The sequence below is a fragment of the Agelaius phoeniceus genome, chromosome 2, assembly GCF_051311805.1.
Source record: "Agelaius phoeniceus isolate bAgePho1 chromosome 2, bAgePho1.hap1, whole genome shotgun sequence".
Taxonomy (NCBI): domain Eukaryota; kingdom Metazoa; phylum Chordata; class Aves; order Passeriformes; family Icteridae; genus Agelaius; species Agelaius phoeniceus.
In genome coordinates this window covers 106,553,598-106,577,367 of record NC_135266.1, presented here as the reverse complement: position 1 = coordinate 106,577,367, position 23,770 = coordinate 106,553,598, and the positions used below count along the sequence as shown (strand labels likewise).

The 23,770-nt window shown below is 38.4% G+C and overlaps 1 long non-coding RNA gene across 3 annotated transcripts in view; it reads left to right on the top strand.

The window, feature by feature from the left end:
* The window catches only part of LOC129117352 (uncharacterized), a 30,951-nt gene extending 8,610 nt beyond the window's left edge, over positions 1 to 22,341 (top strand). Inside the window, exons 2-5 of one of the 3 annotated variants that reach the window (XR_013181059.1) lie at positions 1,741 to 1,890; positions 16,458 to 16,658; positions 16,753 to 16,800; positions 21,155 to 22,341. This is a non-coding gene — a long non-coding RNA (uncharacterized LOC129117352). Of the gene's footprint in view, positions 1 to 1,740; positions 1,891 to 16,457; positions 16,659 to 16,752; positions 18,040 to 18,817; positions 19,576 to 21,154 lie in introns of those variants that run through there. The other 2 variants (XR_013181057.1, XR_013181058.1) reach the window with 2 other exon arrangements.
* Positions 22,342 to 23,770: the final 1,429 nt, after the last annotated feature.

Genomic DNA, 23,770 nt, shown 5'->3' with positions numbered 1-23,770 from the left:
GTTATCCAGCTTTTCTTCTAACTGTCCCTGGTGGCTTTTTTTTTTTTTTTCAGTTTTGTGGTTTTGGTATAGTCTAGTTTAATATTGGCTGAAATAATTTTCTTGATGGTGAGAAAAGCATTTTATAAATAATGGAAGGAAGAGGATAAAACATGCAGCCTCCATATCTGCATGTAAGATTTTCGAGGTATTCCTTTCTTTTAGGGTTTTGAAGAGTCTAGGTTTAAAGTAAAATTATTTTTTTGTATAAAATTACCTATATGGGATATCTGTACTCCAGGATTTGACTATATGTTCAATTCCAGAAGTAACTGTGCCTGGCAGTTGAAAACTAAGGAAGGCATCTGTCACCAGAAGGAAAAAACAAGATCCTTGCAGTACAAGGTGCTTTATCAACTGCATCAAATAATTGCTCCAGGTTGTTAGAGTTTAACATAAACCTTCCCCAACATGAAAAGTGATATTTTGTTTTAGAAAAGGGTAGTCTTTTGATATGGGTGATCTCACACAAAATGAAATATTTGGTGTTGCCCTGTTTTAAATAACATGGCTCGTGGTGCTGCTAGGAAAAGCTCTTTCATGAAATTGCCATGTTCATTGTCTTAGCCTTACAATATATCATGGTTCTGTTTGGCAATTGCATTAAAACTTAAAATGACAAATCAACATTTCCAAAACACAAATGCACATGCCTATGGAGCATACCCATGGAGAGAGGTTTTAAGATCACTTCATTGGGAAGACAGTTCTGGCTTCTGATGTGGTCTTGTGGGAAGCCTCCAAAGTAGCTTACATTTCATTAGGGAATGCAAACAGGTCCTTGATTTTCTCATTTTTGAACTGGAAAATACTTCAGATGACCCCAGATCCTCCAAAGAAATCCTTCTGAATCATCACAGGAGGGAGGCTGGGATTATTTGCTACATTCTGAAAAGCTCCACATGTCTGAGAGCTCCAGTCCCCGGTCTCAGGTCAGGCAGTGGTTTTGCTCTGTGCCAACCATTGACATTTGTTGTTGATGGATTTTTATATCATCTTCTCATATTCAACATTCCTTTCATCTGGAACATTTAGTTTAAGGCTATCTGGGTGCCATGGATAGAATCATCTTTAATCTACTTACCATCAGAAATTGGGCAGAAGCAGATCCAGGTGCAATAGCTGTTAGATTTTTATATCGACCCATTAACTTTTGCAGATGGTTTGTGGATTTTTTTTTTCTTTTAATATGCTCTAGTTCATGCTCTCCTTTTCTCTACCTTTTTTTCCCCCCATTGTTCTGGGGCAAAATAAATTATGGCAATGATGTTAAATGTAACAGCTCTATGAAAACTTTTATTATTTTAAAAGTCCATTATCTGACATGAGAACTTCATGTTTTTCAAGTATTTACTTACTTTCTGGACAATGTGTGCCACTTAGGTCTATATAAGTAGAGCCAAACCAATACATCTGGAGAAGTAATAAACCACAGTACTGTATTTGTGTCCTTTCCAAAAAAACTAGTCTGTTGCCTCTACTGCCAAGATCTGGCAGGTAGCTTTGAGGAGATTAATGGCCCTGGTGATTGTTACTATTTGTGCCTTTTTTTCCCTTCCTACACTTAAATTATTACATTCCAAATGCTTATTTACTGGATAGAATGAATGTGCTGTGAAAAAAAAAGAAAAACAAAACAGTCTAGCACGCGGCATGTTGTGATCTGACCTTGTATTTGTTTATAAATTTGTGTTTTTAAAGGTGATGGACTAACACAGCCCTCTGAAGTGCTTGAGGGATCAAAATCAGCTGTCTTTTCAGGAGCAGTCTATCAGTCACATAAAGGTTATTCCAGTCATGCCAGTATGGAAATGGATTTGCTGGACATGGACTCACTCGCCACTGACAAAGGTGGAGTTGAAATTACTGGCAAATCTCATGTGTTAGTTTTTCATGTCTAACTTTCTTTGATCAGCCAACATTGCTGCCAAGATGACGGCAGATTGTTACTTATCGTCATCATTGCTTCTTAGTTTGGTGGTTGGTTACCATTTCTATTTTCAAGAGGCTGGAGTGTTTTCTCCTCTGAAAACTTTTGTGTGATAAGTTCATCATGTGGGAAAAGAATTAGATAAAGTCCTATTATTTGGATCATAGTTGAAAAAATATCCAGTGACCTGTGTCCTGTTTCTTGTCAAAAGCTACCATGAACAAACATGCACTGAACCAGTAAAGTCTGTGAAAGTACTAGGAGTTTCATTTCTATTTCAGCACACTTTTTTGCATGGCTTTTTGATGTAGTGGAAAAAGACTTTGGTCTTCTGGAAGTCTGTGCAAACATATTTCCTAGCCCACATGAAGATGTGTTTGTGGCTACTGGCTGAATAATTTAGGGAACAGCGTACCAAAACAGGAGGAGATACACAGTCTGTGTCGTTGGGAGTTTATTTTATAATGACTGGGGTTTTTCCTTTTCCTACAAGCTTTAGATATTAAAATCATTAAAGAACAACCTTCAGAACTTTACTTAATAGTTCCCAGAGCGTGGTATCTTACTGAGGAATCATCTTCAAGCAGTTCTCTTGAAATTCATGCAAAGTGACTAATATTGGGATTTTTTTGTTTATTTTTATTACTATTATAGCTGCTTTCTCAATATTCTGACTCTTTCCTCTATAATAGGGTCTTGAGTAGGCCTTAGTGGCTCTGGCCAGACCCACCTGGAGCCCTCACCCACCTCCCCCATCTTGGACCCACCAGCTTTATTTGAGCTCTTGCTCCTACTCTGGAGGACTCTCTTGCAGGCTGGAAAGAGTTTGGTGCTGAGTTATGGCCCATCAAAGGGATGTTCAGGGAAGCATTATTTCCTCAGGGAATAGTGGGCACAGCTGTATGTGGGAGTTCTTTATCAAGAGGCACTTTCAAACAACCTGTTCAGAGGCCTTGTCTGAAGAGCACTTTTGTCTCTAAAAGATTCTCTGCAGAATGTAGTTGTTTTCACTGTATCTGTTTGTGTTAAGATCTGTATAAGTGTCATGTGTTCTGTTGCATGGTATATTAATCTTTGAGCCTTCTATTGGGGGAAAAATCAGAAGGAAAATATACTCCTTTTATTTAGATTTTTTTCCTAATTCTTCATTTAATTGAAAGTTCAGGGCAGCATAGGAAATTGATACTGGCACACCCTTTTAAATATCTTGCTCTTCTGTTGAAGATTTATTTATTCCACTAAATAAAGACTTTGAGATATTTCAGAAAACTAGTAAAATAATAATGAACTTTGTTTATGTGACTATCTGATGGAAGGACAACATAAGGAATCAAAAAGGAAACAAATGATGAGAGAAATCTTAACTGGGTGAACTGCTTTTAGCTTGGGATAAGTTGAATTCCCCCCTGATTAATTTAGATACACTCTAATGGTGCTATGGGCTTGTTGGCCCTCAGTAAGAAGTCTGAGTTTTGCAGATGAAAATAATAGAGGAAAGAGTTAGGAAATGGCTCTCAATAATAGACATTCTGGTGGTCTTAGTTTATGATGTCAGACAACATGGAAACCTTCCCCCTAAAGAAGTAATTGGAAGAACCAAAGCATCCTGCATGAGTACACAGGAGAAGAAAAACTAGAGTCTTGTGAAAATTTGTACCTGGAAGGGCACTGACATATACCTCTGCACATTGATTCAGTCTATAGCTGTAGAGGCAGAGCTGGACAGTTCTGATACAGGTTTTGCTGGACTGGATAACTTGAGATGCTGAATGATCTCTGGCCTAGCTGAGAAATCACAAATATGGTCATTTGTTACCTTTAAATTATTATTTCATGATTCCTCTTTGAGCTTGTGAGGAAGAGCAAGAACCCAACACAGAAAGAGGTTGTTAGGGTTTTTTTATCCTATCTCAAAAAGGAAGCAGAATGCTTTGGTAAGAGAAGGAGTCTTGTTAAAAGATGGATTTATCTAAGCTCTGATCTCATACTAGGCTTCTTTTCAAAATAGAAATGTGAGTCCAAAAGGAGGAGCAAGTGTGACAGAGGCTCTTCACTTCCCTTGAGTGTGGCAGGCATCATCTTTCTGTGCAGGGGAGTGTTATTTTAATTAGTTGTTAAGTTTCATGAGTAATATCCCTAACACAACGCTACAAGCAAATGGACATCAGTACAAGCCTAGATGAAATGTGTGCTTACAGCTTATTTATATTATCAATCACTGCAATGATGGTTTGTATATACATAAAGGAAACTACCCCTCAAGGACAATTGTATAAAGTGAGTTTGGAGGATAAGAACAAGGTTAACTTGGGGAGAGAAAGAACAATATAGATACCAAGTTTTGATTTGTGATTCCAAAGGTTTGTTTATAATAGGAAATTCCGTGATAGAGTTGGCTTGACCTGAGACAGTTTATTGGCTTCTTTTTTTGTATATCTTTGGCTGTAGAGCTTGCTCAAAGAGGGACACAGAATTGAACTGAAAAACTGTCTTGGAACTGTAAGCTTAGAGTTTTTGTAAGAGCTCTACAAACTTGCTTCATAACAGATGAGGAGCTGAGTTGTTTGATTACTTGGTTGTTAGTGTGGTTGATTTATATTTATTTGCTTCTTAAGCTATGATTGGCCTTGTTATGGAAATCCTTGAGTGAGCCTACCTACTAACTTGAAATGTGGAGATTATGTCTTCAGAAATATCAGACACATATCAAAAACACCTGGCAGAAATAATCTGCCAAAAAAGATTTTATTATCCTGATACTTTAAATTATCATAGAATTGTTTAGTTTGGGAAAGTTCTTTAAGGCCATTGAGTGCAACCATTAAGCCCACCACTAAACTATGTTCCCAAGTGCTATATCTACATGACTTTTAAATCCCTGAAGGGATGGTGACTCCCTGGGCAGCCTATTCCAAATCTTGACAACCATTTCCATTAAGAATTTCTTTTAACATCCAACCTAAATCTCTCCTGGTGTTTTTTTATTGTCCTATCAGTTACTACTTAGGAAGAGAAGCTGCCCCCCACCTGGCTACAGCCTCCTTTCAGGAGTTGTACAGAATGATATAAAGTCTCCTCAAGCCTCCTTGTCTCCAGGCTGAGCCCCCTCAGCTGCTCCTCATCAGACTTGTTCTCCAGACCCATCCCCAGCTCTGTTGCCTTTCTCTGAACTCACTCCAGCCCCTCAATGTCCTCCTTTCAGGAGGCACCCAACACTAAACGCAGAATTTGAGGTGCACCAGATTCTGTGCCAAGCACAGGGGAATGATCACCAAATAGACTCAGCTGCAGATCTGTATGCATAAAATGGCAAGTTCAAATGTCTTCCAATGTTTTTCATGATGAAAATATCTAAAGCTGTGAGTGAGGGTACTGGTGAAGCCTTGATGACATCCCAGACTGCCAATGCTTGAGGATCATGCCCCACTGGAACCAGTGGACAATTATGAAGACTACACATATTCAAATGAAAGGTTGTTCTTCAAGTAATATTTGATGAAAGGCAGGAAGGATATGTCTAAAACTCTTAGAATCCACACTGAAATGAGAAACAGCATTTCAACTGGGATCTATTCAGCTGGCAATGAATTTATAAGGTAGTTTGGCCTGATATAGTCCAGACTCTACAACAATATTGTGAGAAATATCAAGAGAATGGCCCTGAACCCAAAGTTTACTGCCAATATTTTGCGTTGTCAGCAAAAAACCAGTCACAAAGTTCAACAAGAAACGTAGAAGGGTGTAACCAGCCATCACAGTGTACTATTTTCAAAATTAGGGGATAAGTTGATGAAAACACCACATGTGGGTGTGGTGAGTGAAAGGGAGAGCAAAAGTGAGCATGTTATAAAGGAGATATAATCAGGTAGTCATATTGATGGGGAGTATTGGAGAGTTTAAGAAAATAAAAGAGGAAAGAATAAAAGAACAAAACATAAGGAATATACATCCATTTGCTGACTGTGGCAGAAAAGCTAAAAGAATTAATGTATAATTCACAGTATACAAAATTCACAATGAAAAGAATTAAGAAAGAAAAGCAAATCCTAAGGCTCTGATGAGGATACAATTCTAGTTTTTTGCATTTGCAGATAGAAACCACTTCTCCTGTACAGAGCTGCTTCCCATCCCACAAGTTAACACTCCAGAACTCTAAATGCCTTCTACAGGCCATATGTGAGCAGGAGACTCCTGATACTCCTTTTGAAGTACTTTAGAAATGCAAGCATATGGAAATGTGTGTGAAGACCACTTCCACTGCTGGTTTGAACTTGGCGACGCTCTAGCAAATGGGATTTACAAATGTTACCACATAATTATACAGCTTTGACAAGTTCTGTAGGGGAACACCACCCCCCAGCATGTGTTGGGTACTTCTGAAGTTCACTAGGGAAAACCTCCACTTCAGATTTCAAACTTTACTTTCCTGTTTCAGCAACTACTTCACATTTTCAAGAAATATGACAGAACGTGGTAGGACAAAACGTTCTGATGCTGTTTAAGTCAAGGGCGTGATACAGGTGTAAACAGAATTTAATCAAATATTTCAAGTTAAATTGAATGACAGGTCTGGTCAAGGCTTCCCAGTAACCATTTTCTTGTTTCTTCTCTTTTTCTCTTTTTATTTTTTTTTTTTTGTACATACTTTCACAAGGAGTCATAAAATAGATATTACTGACTTTGTATTATAGATACTAATATTTATTTATTTATTTATTCGTGTGATTTCTTGAGAAAAGCTTGATTATTGGGGCTCAAATTGCTTAACCTGTTCTGCTGTCATCCATAGAATCTCTTTGCACTGATAGATGTTTTTTTTGAGATGGCAGCTTATCTTGTGTCATCAATGTCTAAGCAAGATTGATACTTAACTCAAGTTTATGGAAAAAAATATATAATCTTACAAAAAAGTGGCACGAACTCCATAAATCCTCATTTCATATTAATGTTTGTGGAGTGAGTACGGTAGAGCAAATTTTGTCAGGATTTTTTTTCCAACCAATAATGCACTTTTTATGAGCTTATTTCTACTTTTAGGAATTAAAGGTTGCATGGAACAGCTGGTGAAATTAAGGAGGGGTTAAAATCATATGTTACATCTTCATTTACTTCTAAGAGCAGAACAATGAAACTTCTGATGTTTTTGTATACATATTATCTTTATTATGCTGGATGCTACCTGCCTGGGGTTTTTAAATCACACCATTTTCTAAATTTCACTTTCCTCTGCCCAGGGAAAGTGATTCATAAATAACACCTTAGCACTTAGATAATTTTTTTATTTTGTCTTTAATGTTGTTAAAGCACATTTTTAAAAGGATAGTGAGCATCATTATGTCCATCATATAGGCAGAAAATCTGCAGCAGAAAAAGGTTAAATGACTTGCCAGAAGGCACAGAGAAAAGCAGAAGTAGCAGACAACCACCCACAAGTCCAAGGATAATTCTGTTCCTTAGTATTATCGTTCTGGAAGGTAGGAATAAGAAGTACTACACAGCCTCTTCTCTGCAAGATGTCTTTTCACAACATGGCTAAGTTTGGCTCTCACTGCTCTTTCCTGCTTAGCTGATACAGTTTCAGCTTTTACAACCATATGTGATAAGAGCTAACCTTAACATCTATAGAAATTGGTACTTAAAGGACCTTGTACTGATGTTATTAATAGAAGAAGAATTTGGAAGATCCCACTGTCGAGTGTCATCTTTGCTAGATAAAGTTTCTTCCTAAACTTAACTGCCATGGAAGTGAATAAAAAGACTGGAAAAACTATTTTACTTAACACTTAACAGTTTAAATGAATTTTTGCAGGCACCTAGAAGAGAGCAGCAAAACAAGCCAGTGAGTACTTCTTCATTCTAAATAAATTTAACAAATTTCTGTAGAAGAGAAACAGCAGATGTATATGTATGTACTACTAAACTGTAACACATAACAAATTAAAGAAGAGGAACCTAGATGAAAAAGTTAAAAGGCAAACAATCTACCTGGGAAGCCACAGTTCATAACAATATCAAGATGGATATCAAGGATCTTTCAAAGTTTCTGCAGTTGTCTGTTCAGCTCCAGGAAGGAAGGAATAGAGTGGTGAAAGACACTTTTGGCGCTTAAAATTATTTCAAAAATGAGAGAAATTATCTTGGGGCCGAGTGGGCATGGGATGAATGTCAGTAGGAACAACTGCAGTATGCAAAGTTTGGGTAGGAATAATCAGCCATACTAAGGCAGGTAGGGGAGAAACCAGGTAAATTGTGTGTGGACAGGGACCTGCAAATTGCTGAGACAAAAAACCAGAAGTAAATATAATTATACTGTTGAAAACCAGCAAAATATATACCAGGGTGTACCAACAGGTTTGGTTTTTAGGATACACTCACCTTACTGAACAGGTAGAAGCACAACTGAATCATTGTGTTCAGTCCTGGCCACTGCTCAACCAGATTCATTGAAGAGAATCTGGAGGGAAATAAGGAAATTAAGAAGTCCATATACCTTCATTTGCAGGGTAAAATTATTTTGTTTCAATGCTAGAAGTCTGATGAGAAACACAACATTAATCTTTAAGAATGCGCAGAGGAAAGGAATGATCTGTTCCCTATCTTCATGACAGATATGCCAAGAAGGAAGTAATAGACTTCATTTTCAGTAAGGAACCTAGAAGGTAAACATTAGATAATCTTTTTATCAGGAAGGAAAGTAAAACACTGCAGCAGCTGGTTTAAGGATGTTCCATTGCTGAATATATCTTTGGAAATGTGGACTGTGGCCCTTTCTGAGGCTGAGGGAGGCCTGGGTAAATCCTAAGATTCTACTCTGTGCCTAGCCACTGGTTTTGGTATGAGACATTCTCAACACAAGCCTTACAGCCCAAATAGTGCAATCCCCCACAGAGCATAAGATCTGGGGTATCAAGATTTCTATAATCTCATTAAAGTACAAAATATTTATAGCTGTCACAGACTTAACAAAAAGTGTAAACTTTCCAGATGCTTTTATTAGTGTTTAGCTGGGTCTGCAGGCATCATGAAACAGCAGTAGAGAGATATGACCAGCACATCACATCCTGAGGATGGAACTCTGTGGTCACTCAGAGTAAAAGTCATGGGAGAATCATCAGAGGCATGCTTAGGCCTTGCCTTTGCAAGTAACACAAGTGGGTGAACAGGTTCTTTCTGCACCTGTTTATGGTTAGCATTGCTACACTGCTGATTTTGTACTCCTTTTGCATTAATTAAAATTTAACAAGTGCATGTTAGAATCAGGAGCAGGTAAATTAAAGCACTGCAGGTCAAAAAACTACTGAAGCAAGTACACATTTCCTATTCTGTGGTGCCATGTGCCTGTATGGGTACACACTGAAGCAGGTACATGGGTAACTTGTGGAAACTTCTATGAGCTGGATTTTATACACTGGGTTATTCCCTGCTTTCTTCAGGCTTCAGTGTAATCAGGCTGATTTATGTCAACTGAAAATCTGATGCTTTATTTTTAGCATTTAAACACACAGAAAGAATTCGTGTTCCTGGTTTAATCCACTGGAACACTGGGATTTAGTGAAAAGCTTCTGTAGAGATGACAGGGCTGCTGGCTGCATAAGCAAAGGAAGGTGAGGGGGAGGAACGTGCAAAGAATGCTCTCGAGAAGTAGATTAACTTTGGAATTTTAACATGCAGTTATTATTGAACAAATAAACGAGGAGGTTCTTTCTCTTCAGAAGGGAAGATTTTGTTCATTTTCACAGATAATCAGTCTGTTTCTGTAAAGTTAATAGGATGCTGTCAGGACTTTCTTGCATGGTTTGTTGGTATGCTTTCATTTCTTCAGTGAAACAGGGGAATTATCTAAGGGAGGATGGAATAGAAACTGGTTCTGAGTAAAATTTCTCAAATGAGCTTAGTGAGCTAAGCTTCAGTGACAAAATGCAATTTATATTATATATGTACCTGACAGAATATTGTTTGTTCCATACTTCTGTTTCAAAGTGTAGTAAATTAGGCAGCATGGAATGAGCAAAATTGGCCTATTCTACATAGGATTTCTGTGTCTGTATGCTGTTACTGGTTTGTCCCACTGGTTTGTCTCCCCACTAGGACAGTCCATCTCTTTCTTCTTTCTTACCTATCTTTGTGTTTAAGCTCAACCAGGACCAGTCTATTTTCAGCTAGTCTTGGATGCAAGGGCAGCAAAATCAGGTTGTTGGAAGCCTTGAATTTCCTTAGGCTGGCCTGTTTCCAGTGGGATAGTAGGAACGCTACAGCAGAAACATTTGTTACATGAATGTCAATATATGTTTGTGCCCCCTTACTGGCCATTGCACTCAGATTGACCATTGGCCTCAGAATAACAGCAAGAATCTGAGAATTCAGCTTGCAAGGATTGCCAAGAAGCAGCCCTTTCCTGTATATTTATGGAGAAGCCATTTCAGGAAAACAGTGGTTTGTGTTTGTTTCCAGTGGTAGGGGCAGCTTCCTTTTCTATTCCTTTGTATTTGTATTTGTATTTGTATTTATATTTATATTTATATTATTTATATTTCCTTTTTGGTCCTGGGACACCAGTCCTGGACTGCAGCTCGTGGAAGGGCAGTGAGTTGGCTGCAGATGGCCTGGGTTATCTCTCAGAGCAGGAGAAACAATTCTTGCAACAAAAGCCTGATCTGAGGCAGTAGGAGTCTGAGAGGGCTAGAAAGAAACAGGTTTCTGAAAGCCCTTTTTTAGTTCCACAAATATCATAGCGTGTTGTGAAGTGCATTTCAGAGAACCAGAGAATCAACATGCAAGGTATTCCCTGCAGCATTTAGTGACATGTAGATTGGATCATTACAGCTGTACAAAGGCATTTCAGTTTTTACCCTTAAACAAAACCTAGTGCTGCTCTTAGGCAATGAACTATAAGGAAGAAAAAAAAATATTTTGTGGAATAATTCCATGAAAATACATATCGGTATGAAGACATTGTCAGCAATCATTTCAAAACTCCATTTATTTCACAGTGAACTTTGTGCATGACTTCAGGGGGTATGAAATGGAAAGATAGGGAAAGCAATTTACTAAATCCAAACTGTGCCAAGCGTAGATGCCTTGTCGCCCATCCCTCAGTGGGGAGCTTTGCCCTTCCACTTATGCCAAATGTCACAGTCCTGGTGAATGACATAATATATACAGTGCTGAGATCACTCTAGTCTGCCTAAAGAAACTTTCTCTGCTCCCTGTTCTCATTTCTTCTGCTAAAAGGGATGCTTGTACCAGTGCAGATATAACTGCCAAGTGGCCTGATAATTGGTCCTGCTTCTCCCACAGCCCAAAGCAAACACACCCCATTACTTGTTAGAGTAATTTGCTCTTTTCTCACACCTACAAGGAGTCTATAGACAGTCAGGGGCTGTGGATCCTGAGACAGCACAGGTGGGATCCATCTCACCTAGTTTAGTTTAGATCATACTATTTTCATAGAGGGATTTCTGTGCAGTAGTTGCTAATCCTGTATGTTAACTCATACGTAATTTTCCTCCTTTTTCAGAAGAAAAATGCTTTATAAAAGGAGTAATAAGAAAATTTTCATACTCATATAGAAGAGAACTTTCCCTAGAATTCTGGGGCAAAAAAAGAGGCTTTGAAATATTCATGTTGTGTTGCGTAGACTGCCCATGAAATATGCATGAAAAATTATACAAGGTACTAGAAAAAAAAAACCCATACCACTGGAAATTGGATTCTTTAATTTAAAAGACAAGTTTTTATCTAGCAAGAAGAGCAAGAATATAGTAAGAGCTAGACATGTCCCTTGTAAGTAAGTGTCATTTTAGAGAAGGCTGGCTGCTGGCTCTGTAAAGCTGGCTGAACCTGTGCCTCCCAGCCCCCAGAGAGCTGCTTTCTCATGCTTCCACAGGTTATGCAACACATAACCTGCTCTGAAAATACCAGGTGGAGACACTGCTTAGCAAGCACTAGCCTAGTTGTGAAAGAGCATCCTTCCTTCACCCAGATGTAATTGCTCTGATGGTGGTTAAACAATTTTGGTGAATATCTAGCTGTCCAATAAAAGTCACTATCAGTCAGGAGAGCATCTGGCAGGTAACTTCCCCCAGAATAATGAGTATAGTATCTGTACTTTTGTCATGCTTTTAAAACAAACCTCAGAGGAAAAATTGTCCTGTGCATTCAGGGTAGGTTCCTCCCAGAGGTGCAGGAACAGCAGCAGATAGAAAGCGTGATTGGATATCATGTAGCTGCTTTTACCCCAAAATTCCACCCTAGTTATTAGTCATTAGCCTAAATATGATGGTGGCAGATCCATTGATAAGAGAGATGTGTTTTCATTAAGAAAGATGATAAAACCTGCCAGTCTCTAGGACACTACTGGGATGTCTGCACAGAAAGTGGCTCCCAAATTGCACTGAGTCAACAAATGGTATCTACAATCATATTCTTTGTACAATTGCCCTCCGTGCTCAGAGCTCACACATTTTCCAGCATACTGGTTGGTCTGGAAATGCCCACATTGACAGAGTGGTTTCAACACTCTTTTGCTTCATTAAGAAAACCCAAATTTTCTCACCTGTGTACTACCATCGACAGTAGCGATGATCTCATTACAGATGTTCCATGCTGACATGTCCCAATCTTTCCTCACTTCTACTACCCTGGCTGGTAGATGAGCCTGTGTGTTTTGTTAAATGTTGCCAAGGCAGAGCAGCTTAGCTGACCATCTGCATCTGGCCCTGAATTTTGGGCAGTGGCTCGGGGAGACATTATCCCAAGGAGCTTCCTTCCAGCTACGCTTGTGCCGCGTCCCCTCGCGGTGGCCGCAGATGGGCTGATCGCTGCTCTGTGACCAGGCTCTAGCTTGGCTTTGGCAGGCTGGCATTCTGCAGCTGCCCTGGGCCCTGGCAGAGCCCCAAATGTACCTCCAGATGCCCTCGTGCTGGTAACCACAAATGCTGCACCAGTTCCACTTGGGTGGCTGGTCTGGGTGGGGGCACTGCCAGAATGGGAGGAGGAGATGGATTATTGCCTGGCAGGAGAGGGATCAGGGGGCTGCTAAATGCGCTTTGTTTGCTTGTTGCTGTGGTCTGAAACGTACAGCAGGTGAAATTCTGCAATGCTGATGGGCTGGTAGGGGGGAAAGGAGCATGGAGCATGGTCATGTAATGCTTAATATCAAGAAAATCCCCCCAGATATGAAAGCAGTTATTTGCAGTGTAGATGTGAGCCAGCTGGCTGCATGGCCGTGGCTGCAGTGTGACATTAAATATGCAGCAGTTACTGAACTGCAGCTCGCTGGGAATGATACACCTCCCCATTATCCCTCCTTGTGCAGACAAGCCCAGAAAGAGGGGAAAAAAAAAAAAAAAGAAAGATAAAAAAAGCTGAGCTGAGTGTTCAGTCTGCTTAAATGCTTTCAAAAGAGTGTATGCCAGTCTGTTTTGGGCTTCAAAAATTTTTAACTTAAAGGTTAGATTTTTTTTTTTTTCCCTCTTATGTTTCAATCAAGAAAAATTATATTAGGGTGAGTCAGATACAGGCAATTGCAGGCTCCCTTCTCGATGTCTTGAGATACATACATACATACATACAAACAACAGAATACAAAAGTTTACCATGTTTTGGTGTAAGTTACTAGCCTCTGTACATAATGAAAGTATTTTCCTTATGATAAAGAGAATTGAGTACTGAGTATGCATCCCTCATTCCACTTAATTTCTTTCTTCACAGACCAAGGCATCACTTAGATTAAGAAAATGGTGCATGAAATTTAACTTACAATCTGTTTAGGGGACAAAATAATTTTTAAAAAGATTTTACAGTGCAATGACATGGTTTTATATGCTGTTATTGTACTCTGAATATTGAGTTGTAGCCATGGGAGAACAAAGACAAAGAGAGGAGAAGATTATCTAGTTTGCTGGAAATTTTGTGCTTCTCGTGGTTTTTTTTCACTATTTGTAAGAAGTTTAAGTGTTACAATGCATCATGGTGCTGGTACTTAATGAAAATTCTAAAATTTTAGTAAATTTTAAGATCACAACAGACTTCATATCACATGTCTGTTTGAAATGCCGTAGTTCTCTGTTGATAGAGGTAATGGTTAAATTTAAGAAGGGGAGGAATTCTGTTTTTCTTTTTTTTTTTTCCTAACATTTTATATATAACCAATTTTAATGTCTTCCTTCTGTGTTTTGCGCTGAAGTTTTTTTAGTTTCCATTGGTGGGGGGTTTTTTTTGTTCATTTGTTTTGTTTTGGGAATTTTTTTTTAATTTTAAATTACTACTACTATCACTTTTTTGGCTCTAATAGGGAATATATATACCTATACCAGTGTCTTTATTAACAAAAAAAATTCACAGAATTCAAAAGCCTATGTCATCATTGAAACTACAGAGAAAGTTTCAGTTTGAAATGAGTAAATGTGGAGGGACTTCAGTATCAGCTGGTAGCTATTTTCCTCTTACACTGAAATGTATTTAAGTATATTTTAATTGCACAAGGGCAGGGGTATTAATAACCTGTTTAACCCATGCTGCTCCATGCTGATCCAGGGCAGTGCCTTTCCTATGGCCAAAATGGGTGACTTCTTTTGGGGCAGGGGATGAGTTAAGTTTAAACACCACTTAAGAGATTAAAGACTTCTTAATTAAACAGTTTCTAAAATGCAGTATGTGCTCATACAGTATATGCTGCTCTTTAAATGTGACAATGAATTTACTCAGTGTTTGGTAGCTTCTTGCTAATCTTGCTCTGTAATATCTGAGTTATGGCAGGGCAAGTGCTGGCAACAAAATTTTGTTTCCACTTGCACAATTGTAAGAGTCATAAATTGGTAGAAAGACCTCTTTTTTTTTTTTCTCTCTCAAGGGAGGCTCTTTCCTAATGTCCCTTCTAAAAAAATCTATGGCAAGGATCTTAATGATTTCAGAGCAAACTAGATGGAGTCCTTATGAGCCTCTTGAAAAATTCCCTTAGAATGTTTTTAATGTGATCCCATTTCAGTAATGCCTCCTCTGTTAGCTTTTGTCTTGACTAGAAATAAATATTTTAAATTACTCTGCATGAGCTTAAGATTGGATAAACAGAAATTGGGTCATCTTTTTTTTGTCAGTAGGTATGTCCTTTTCATAGGTGTGTATTTTTTTTTTAATCTATCCCTCTGTCCCTCCCAGCTCCCTTAATTTTTTTTCCTTCTGCTGCATTGAACACTTATTGGCTCACAATTTTTTAATGCCTGTGCCCTATGAAAACTCACCACTTTCCAAAATTGCAAGTAAGAAAAAGACCTGAAACTGTAACTTTTATGTTGGGCTAATAGACAGAGATGTACAGTCTGGAGGCTGGAATTGTGCCTCTGCTCTGCAGTTTAACACTGAGGCAATAATTTGGTCAGGAGCTGGCTGTGGTCTGGGATACTGTGAGCCATGGCTGTATATTCCATGTACCTGAAGCATTTAAGGCCTTAATGGAGCCCCTAATTACTCTCCCATCTCTCACTGCACACTAAAGGCAGCAGTTTTAAAAGACTGTGAGAAAGGAAAGTCTGCAAATAAATAACAATGTAGGCAAGCAAGGAGAGCAGGCTAATTCTCGGCAGTTTAACACAGGTCTTACGGTCTGCTGAAAAAAATGGGCCTTGTTCTCTTATTTTTCCTTGTATGAAATGGTTACAACAAGAGCTGAAAATGTCATTTCTTCCAGCCAGGTATTTACAAAACCACATATATATATATGTATATCTCTATATATATAATTTTCTGAGCTTTGAGTATGGGTATAAAACTTTGTTAACCTGAGACAAGTAAACCCACTAACTACATAGAAAGCAGAAAATCATAGGCAGCGAAAGATGAAATGCGAAAAACTGACTTGTAGGTGGGACTAAAAGACAGTTGGATGCTCTTTGAAACACATCTACCTGGTGCTATGTTTAAGGCATTAAACTGATGCTGCAAGTGCACAAACTGATCACTTTCTGTGTGTTAAAATCAGTCAGAAGAGGGCTTTTGCTCTGTTGCAGCCTTGGGTCACTTGCCAGGTGAGTGTCTTGTTCTGATTGTGTGTGACCATGGAAGCCTTTACTAAGCTCAAGGCAGCAAGGGCTTCATCTGATGGAGCCTGTGCTGTGAGCAAAGGACACGTGGAGAATGCTGGATTGTTGCATTTTTGGATCTACTTCTGTCAAAGAGTTTTGAAGGAACCTAGCCAGGCTCGGTGTTCCATAACTAGGAGGCTGAGGGTCAAGCCCTGTTTTTGATTACAATAAAACAAATTCGGTCCAAAACCACTGCAATGCAAACACTAATTGTATTCTTGCTCTCTGATACTTCCTGTAAATTATTTAGGTCTTTATCTTCTTCTTTTGTTGCTTTCTGACTGAATTTTTATTGTCTTTGCTTTACTTGGATGTGTAATACACTAGGACAGGGAAATTATTTAGAGAATTAAGTACTGAATCTGCACGGTTGTAATTCTTTCTAATTTGTTTGTTTGGTTTTTCAGTACTGAAGTCTCCAGGCATGAATTCAGTGTCCTGCACACAAAGTGATGAACTTCAAACACATTTCCACAGTTCAAGTCAAAAGAATGTTTCTTTTGCATGACTATTAAAACAAATTATAAGTGTGATATTTAATGGTTGCAGATCTGCTGATGTCAAAGTCTTTATTGTATGCCTCCACAGGAAATCTCTATTCTACTTTAGTAAGTATCACTTCTAATTTTGTTTTAATACATTGAAAATAGAAAATTGGAGCAGCTAGTATCTCAATTCATGGTTTCCCATTGTATTTCACAGTGCCATGGATAAAAGACCAGCTTAGAGGAAAAGTGAAATTTGTTAATGGTGAGTGTAAAAACCTGGTTATAAATAAAAAAAAAATAAAAAGAGAAAGACAAAAAGAGAGTGTCAAATTCTGTACTGAAGTGATTAAGTAGATGCCCTTGTGTTGGTTAGAGGGTCTGAGGGAGGGTGATTGACCCGTAGAGCCCAACAGGACTCATGCAAGTACAACTGTGCCCCCACGTGGAGATAACAGCAGAGCTCAGGGCTCACACCGCCCCTCCCGGAGGTGCCCACACCCCAAAAGTCACGCTGGTTTCAGTGAAGATGGAACTAAGCCTAGAAAATTTTGCTTTGAGAAGCCCTTTATACATGGACTTTGCTGTGTGCCCTGGTTGCTGCTGAAAGACAGAAGACTGTGATACAATGAGAAATAGGGATTTGCTGCTTTTCTCTTCTTTTTTTTCTTTTTTTTTTTTTTTTTATGGCTGTTCTTGCTCTCCAGTATAGATGCAGATGCTGTTACTCTTTTTATTTAACCAAATTGCTTTTTTCCTCAAGCTTGCACCCTATATTTTCAACTACTTCTGCTTCATTTCTTAATAATAGCCCAGCTGCCTCTTGTTTTTCTGTGTCTTTGTTGATGCATTACCTAGTTATGCCTCCTGAGAGTTTGCTTGCTGAGCTTTTATAATACCCAATGGAAACAGTTTTAGGGAATATATCATTTTACAGAGCAACACCTATTTAGCTTCCATTCCATATCATTGAAAGTGCCTTTTGAGCAACCTCAGCTTAAGAATAAATTTAGAAGCAGAGGGTGTGACATTAAGTTAAAGAGTGAAACAAGACCGTGGCCTGGAATTTAAAAATATGCACAAAGGGAAATTCAGTGGGTGCTGTGATAGTCTCTGCTAACAACAGAGTGAGGATGAGATGACCCCTCTTACATCCTTGATGATGTGCATGACTCCAGAATCGAGTACCAAAGCGTGCTCTGCTTATCTTGACATCTATGGCTGGATGAAAATAGCAGCTGAGGTTCTGACCAAAAACCCCTCCAAACTGGAGCAGTGTAGGAATGTTAGAAAAATCTCAAATCGATGACAAACCATCCTACACTGTTTTCTTTAGAAGGCCTTTTATATTAGTAAAGAGCAAAGATGTGGGCATTTGGAAAAACCTGCATAGAGAGCAATGCCTATTCATACTGAAAAGAAGAGGAGGGAGCAACCTCAGCAGACTTCTGAGCCTAAAGGGAGCTTATTTAAAGTAAATCAAAAGTAGAAATATGAAAATATGGTAAGAGAAATTAAATATTTCTCTAGTCCCAAGAGAACAAGTGTCTTCATTTCTGGTATGCAAGCTTTCTCCCTGAATAGACTTCTGTTCATATAAAACTATTGAATTTCCAAATATAAATAGATAACTATTGGCAGGGTACTTGTATGATCCTTTTTTCCAACCTGGGCTAAGCAAGTGAGTGACACTGAACATGTGAGCTTTTCTCAGCGAGCCCAGAGGGACTCCTTTGCCAAGGTTTCAAACTCAGCAGCTTTGTTGACATTCCTCCAAAGAGGGCCATCTAAAGTACAAAAGCACCCATGGATTTAGCTTAGGATAGAATTGATAATATCTTATATTTCCACCTTCCATTTTCTTAAAGAGTATTTCTGAGGTACTGAACACTAAAGCCACTAACTATTTAAAATTCAAAGACAGAAGCCTCTTTACCCTGTGAAGACTAGGAACAGCGTGCCAGGTGATATTATGTAAAATAACACTTGTGCTCTGGCTCAAAGGGAGATTTTTTATTTTTTTTTTTCAGCCCAAAATATCAGTACAAGTAGAATTGTGAATATGCCAGCCATAGATGGCTACATTGTAGATGACTAAACTTAAGTGTGAAGGCTTATTTCTACTTAGGTCTCCCTTGGCGGTCAAACAGTTACACAACTATTTTTTCTGGTCTAGAGCAGCACAGAGGACTCTACCAGTCCTTCTCAAAACAGTAGGAACTGTGACAAAAATGGTTAGAAATCAATGTGTATGTCTCATCTATTTTTTCCTTTTCCTTCAGTTGTTGCCAACTACACCAGAAGACAATTTGAACTTCCGATGATCTGGAGTATCATGTGGAATGCAAAGAGAATTTCTTTGCTGCTAAATTTTTGGTAACATTTGTGCAAGGACTGGTTGAAATGATTTAGACTGTAAGGGTAATTGACTTCTGCAGTGGGGCTGCTTAATCAAAGTAAGCCTGAGATAAGGAGTGAGCCCTGAAGAGTCATGATGATGGCACAGTTCTCTTAAAGTTCTTTTACTTCAATTTCTTATGCCACTGACTTTGAAACATGAAGATTTTAGCTTGAGTTCTGAGTTTATTTTAGAATAGAAAATGGAAGCATCCACTTCTGATTTTTGCATGATCCCTTCATGAAAATTACCAATTTCTTCCTAGTACTTTTATTATAATGGAGAACTTTAACTGGAAGTCTCATCCTCAAAGGTAATCCTGGAGTCTGGTTGTTGCTCAGCAGATATGTAAACTGCACCAGGATTTTGAGCCTTTGGTAGCTTCAGTCTGGGCATCCTCAGTTTGGGATTCACCTTGTTTCATTGCCATGCTTGGATCTTCTCTGAGAGACACATAATTTGCCACCTCTTCCCTTCTGTCTGTAAAGGTATCACCTGTTTATTCACAGAAACTTCTGCTTGTCCAAGGAAAGTTTCTCATTCTGAAAATGTGCTACTTTTATGGTATCTCTGTATTTTTTGTTTCATGTTGCAGATGTAAGCTTAATTTAGGAGCAATAAAGTAAATCCTAAGACATTGAACCATTCAATATCTTCTTGTTTTCTGCAAAATGGAAAAGTCAGCAAAATCTTCACTGCTGCCACTCCAGAATTCAACAGAGTATAGCAAAATCTGTAGCTGTTTTAAATCTATATGTTTTGTAATTTTAAAAAGCATTTTCTGATAGTTTTATGGGTTAAAGATGATGAGGTCTAGCTGTGGCACGTCTGATCTTCATTTTATTGTTAAGTGCCCAATAAAATGCTCGTCAAATGAGAGTTACTGTGAAATGCATTTTCAGGAGATGCATTCCGTGAAAGAAGGCTCTAAGTGCAGTAATGCCCATTAAGGCTACCTTGCTGGCAGCAATTATTGATGAAACTTGACTGGCAGCATCTCTGACCTCTGGTAGGGCACTGGGACCTTCAGTGTATTTTTGAAAATGCACTGCCTCCTTGGGGTCTCCTGCAGTGGTTTGATGTGGTCCTGTCAGACACATACAATCCAAGATTTAAAGACAACAGTAGAAAAGTGAGTGGGGAATAGGAAGAAATGAGGTGTACCTGGGGCATTTCTCAGTCCCCTGGCAAATCTTGTCCACCTTTCAATTTTTCTTTTTTTGGTGACATATTGATTTTGAATGTTGGGGAAGAAAATGTACAATAGGGCCAAATAAGCCTTAGTAATTATTTAGAACCACCCTTGCTCTGCAGCTAATTCTGATGGTAGCTGTAAACAGTAAAATTGGTTTGCCTAATTATTTTTTCTTTATTTTGGGGTGGATTAAAATTATTATTCCTATCACCAAATTCCTGTTTATTTTTTGTAGCACGCTTTTTTGCTTTGTTTTGTTCTGTTTTAAGTATCCAGTCTTTGCCCTTGACTTGAAGATTTAGTCAAAGGACAAATGTTAGGGAGAATCTTTAGTTCAGCTTTGAGAGTTTGGGTTTGGAGGATCAGGTTCATGACTTATCAGCATCTTGTATACAAATGCAGTTCTGCAGCATTGGCTACTTAAAGAAGGACTTCAGACATCCACTTTATTAAAAAAGACAATTTCTCACACATTATATTATCAGTGATTTTTTGGTTTTCTTATTTGTTTCTCTATCCCAAAGTATGTTTTACTGGTTTCCTATGCAACAAAGATTTCTCTTATATTGACCTTGTTTATGTCTATATTTCATTTGTTTCAGCCTACATTTTTTCTGCTGCTTCATTGGGATCTGTAGCCATTTCAGTGCTGTAATTATGCAATGTTTTTTCTACTGTTGTTAACAGCCTCAGAACTGAGGTGGTAAAGTGGGAGAAAATGGGAGAGAAAGGAAACAGACCAAAAATTTGTGATCCATATGGTTTACCAGAATCCCAATTGCTCTCCAGAGTGTTTTCCTTGTGCTAAGAGGAGCTTTATCTAGCTTTAGCTTAATTTTCATCTTGTATGTTTGTTTACAACTTTGATCCCATTTTCAGTCTTGCATAACAAATAGATGGAACCTTCATTGGTGGCACCTAATCATACAAGGGATCCACAAATCAAAGACTTTCCAGTGGAGAAACAGATTTCCTCCAGTAATTTAAAGTTTGCTGAATATAGGCTTTCTCTCTTTGTTCTTGCAGGCAATCTGCTGGCTTCTGGGAGCTCATAGCTGGGAGCTAAGAGCTACTTGTCATTCACCATCTGATGCTGTGGAGTAGTAAACAGCAAATTTGTGCACATCTTCTATTTCAGGTGCCTGTATTTATAGGTAATCTAGGCATGTTTTGCCCGTATTTTCATACATCCAGCATTTGGAGTGCACTATGTGCTCATCTTCTCCTCGAGAGCTTCTGCTGCTCCTGTGGAAATCAATACTGAGACAGTAAATAGCACCAGGTCTGCTATTTTCAACATCAGTATGCCTGTGAATTGTATGTCTAAAGTGCTCATTAGCTGTGTGGTCAGAGCTATAAAATCTTCAAGTACTGTAGTCTGAAAACACTGAGTTTTATCTCTGTTCTCTGATAGCAGACGTGTTTGGAGAGACATGTTATAATTTCTCTTCTTTCTTAGAGGCCTTTCTATTGTTTTGTACAGTGAATGAAAGATATTCAGGTAGGTGCTTCATGACTTTGGCCTGTGAGTTGCCTCTTGATGTTAAGGAAATCAGTCTGAAAATTTGTTTGATTTTTGCTTTCTTGAATGAAACCTGGAGTAAAGAGAGATTGTGCTTGGTAAAAGAGATAATTCTTGTCCTGCTGTTATGTCCCATGAGATACATTAAAGGGGTAACCCAGTCTGGGTTCAGAAACACAACTTTTTAAAAATTATGTGACAGCTGGTTTTTCAACATTTAATAACTATACTGTAGGAATGAATGTGTGTAGTCTACCTTTTCATGAAACAAAATCTCTCTGAAGTTTAGCTTTCACCAACACACTGAAAAATCTAAATTTGGTGTTTCCTTTGTTCTGTGGGTTCTCTAACAAAAAAAACAGCACAGAGATTTGGCCAGTCTTGATCTGTGGGGCAAACACAGTCCATGCCTGTTATTTAGATGCTTATCTGCATTGTGCTTTCATTTTGCTTCCAACCAGGAGGGAGTCTGTGGAAGAGTGGTGGGTGTGGAGATCCCTTAGGGTGTCAGGGGCTCCCACCAGACCTGTGCGGGATGCAGCCAGGGTGAGGGGACAGGATGGCTGCCTTGCACTCAGTTGTTGAAACAGCCTTGCTCTTGGTGTCAGTAAATACCATCAGTTCTCACTCCTGCTTTTTAGCCAGTTTATTTGGATAAAAAATTTATCTTTGTAGCCATTTTATATGGAACAGTTTGGGCAGGGAGATTGTTCAGTTTATGGTGCTAGGATTCCTGCTTAGGCTTGGCACCTGTTATTAACCTTTAGCTTCTAAACTAAGCAAAATATTGAATTTGGGATTGCCTGTTTTTTACCAAATCCAAGTTTGTTTCTCTGACTTCACCAGTTAAACACAGCAGATATGAGAAATGCAGCTTCAGTGGACACAAGGTTCTTCAGACCATAGAACACCTCAGGTTCTTTTTAGAGCCACAGAGTACTGTGTACAGATTCAGTAACAGGGGTTTTGTCTTTAACAGCTGCAGTGTGCAGGTGGTGAACAGAGGTTTTTCTGAGCTGTTGTTTGAGAAGTGTTAAAAAATTGGCTTGCATTTTTCCATCTTTTTTTTTTCTTTTTCTGGGAGTATGTTATACAGGTTTTTATACCTGTGGAACAGTCTCTTCCTTTTTTGAATTACTAGATACCTGGAGCATTAATACAACAATTCCTCTTTTTCATATATTTTCTGAGTATAAGAAATTCTAGTATTGAAAAATACTTTTTTTTTTTTAAGATGACATTTGTGTATTTTGTCCTTGACATTTTCTTGAATTTTTTATTAAGCGAAACTTGCTGGTGCTCAGTAGTTCATTCCCCAAGCTCGCAAATCAGGTCTATGAATCTTTAATTTTATTTATGATCAAGAATATAATTCAAAGGTAGGTAATATTATTTATCAAAATACTACTTAGAAACTTTATCTTAAACTAAAATAGAAAGAACGGTACATAAACCCCATGTAACAGTGTAATAAACTTTCTAGCATACCAAGTATATATTGAATTAACTTGAGATGATCATCAAGATGTATTGAACCAAGTGGTAAATATTGATTGAGTCAAGGCTGAAATTAATATTTACCTCAAGGGTCAAAATTTTTGATGTTGACTGAAATGTGAAGTCAATATATATATATTGTTAATACATTCTGAGTGCATTCAACAGAAATATCTCAAAATTTGTTCTATAACCCTGGAGATCCCGAGGGACACCTTCTTTCCAGCTAGTACGACAAAGGAAGAATAAGAAATGGAAGAAAATGACCCCTGTTTTAATTAATAAGTCAAATACATATGTGCACACACACCCTCCATATCTAGTGATCAGACAGGAGGAACAAGAACTTTCTAGAGTATAGGTGCAAACAAATTCAGCATCTCTGCAAACCCCTAGGGAATTACCACCCCCCTCACAACTTTGGTTTCATGAATAAAGTATGTTTATTTGGCTGTGCTTTGTGTATCATAAATATAAATGAATAAAAGTGTACAAAACCCAGAGATCCCCTGCCCTTCCTCCTGAATACTGTGGTCTACATTGGTGTCTCTGGAGAGAGAGGAATGGGACAGGTTTATATCAGGAAGATCTGCTTTGAGCAGGGCCAGAAAAGAGCCACAAAG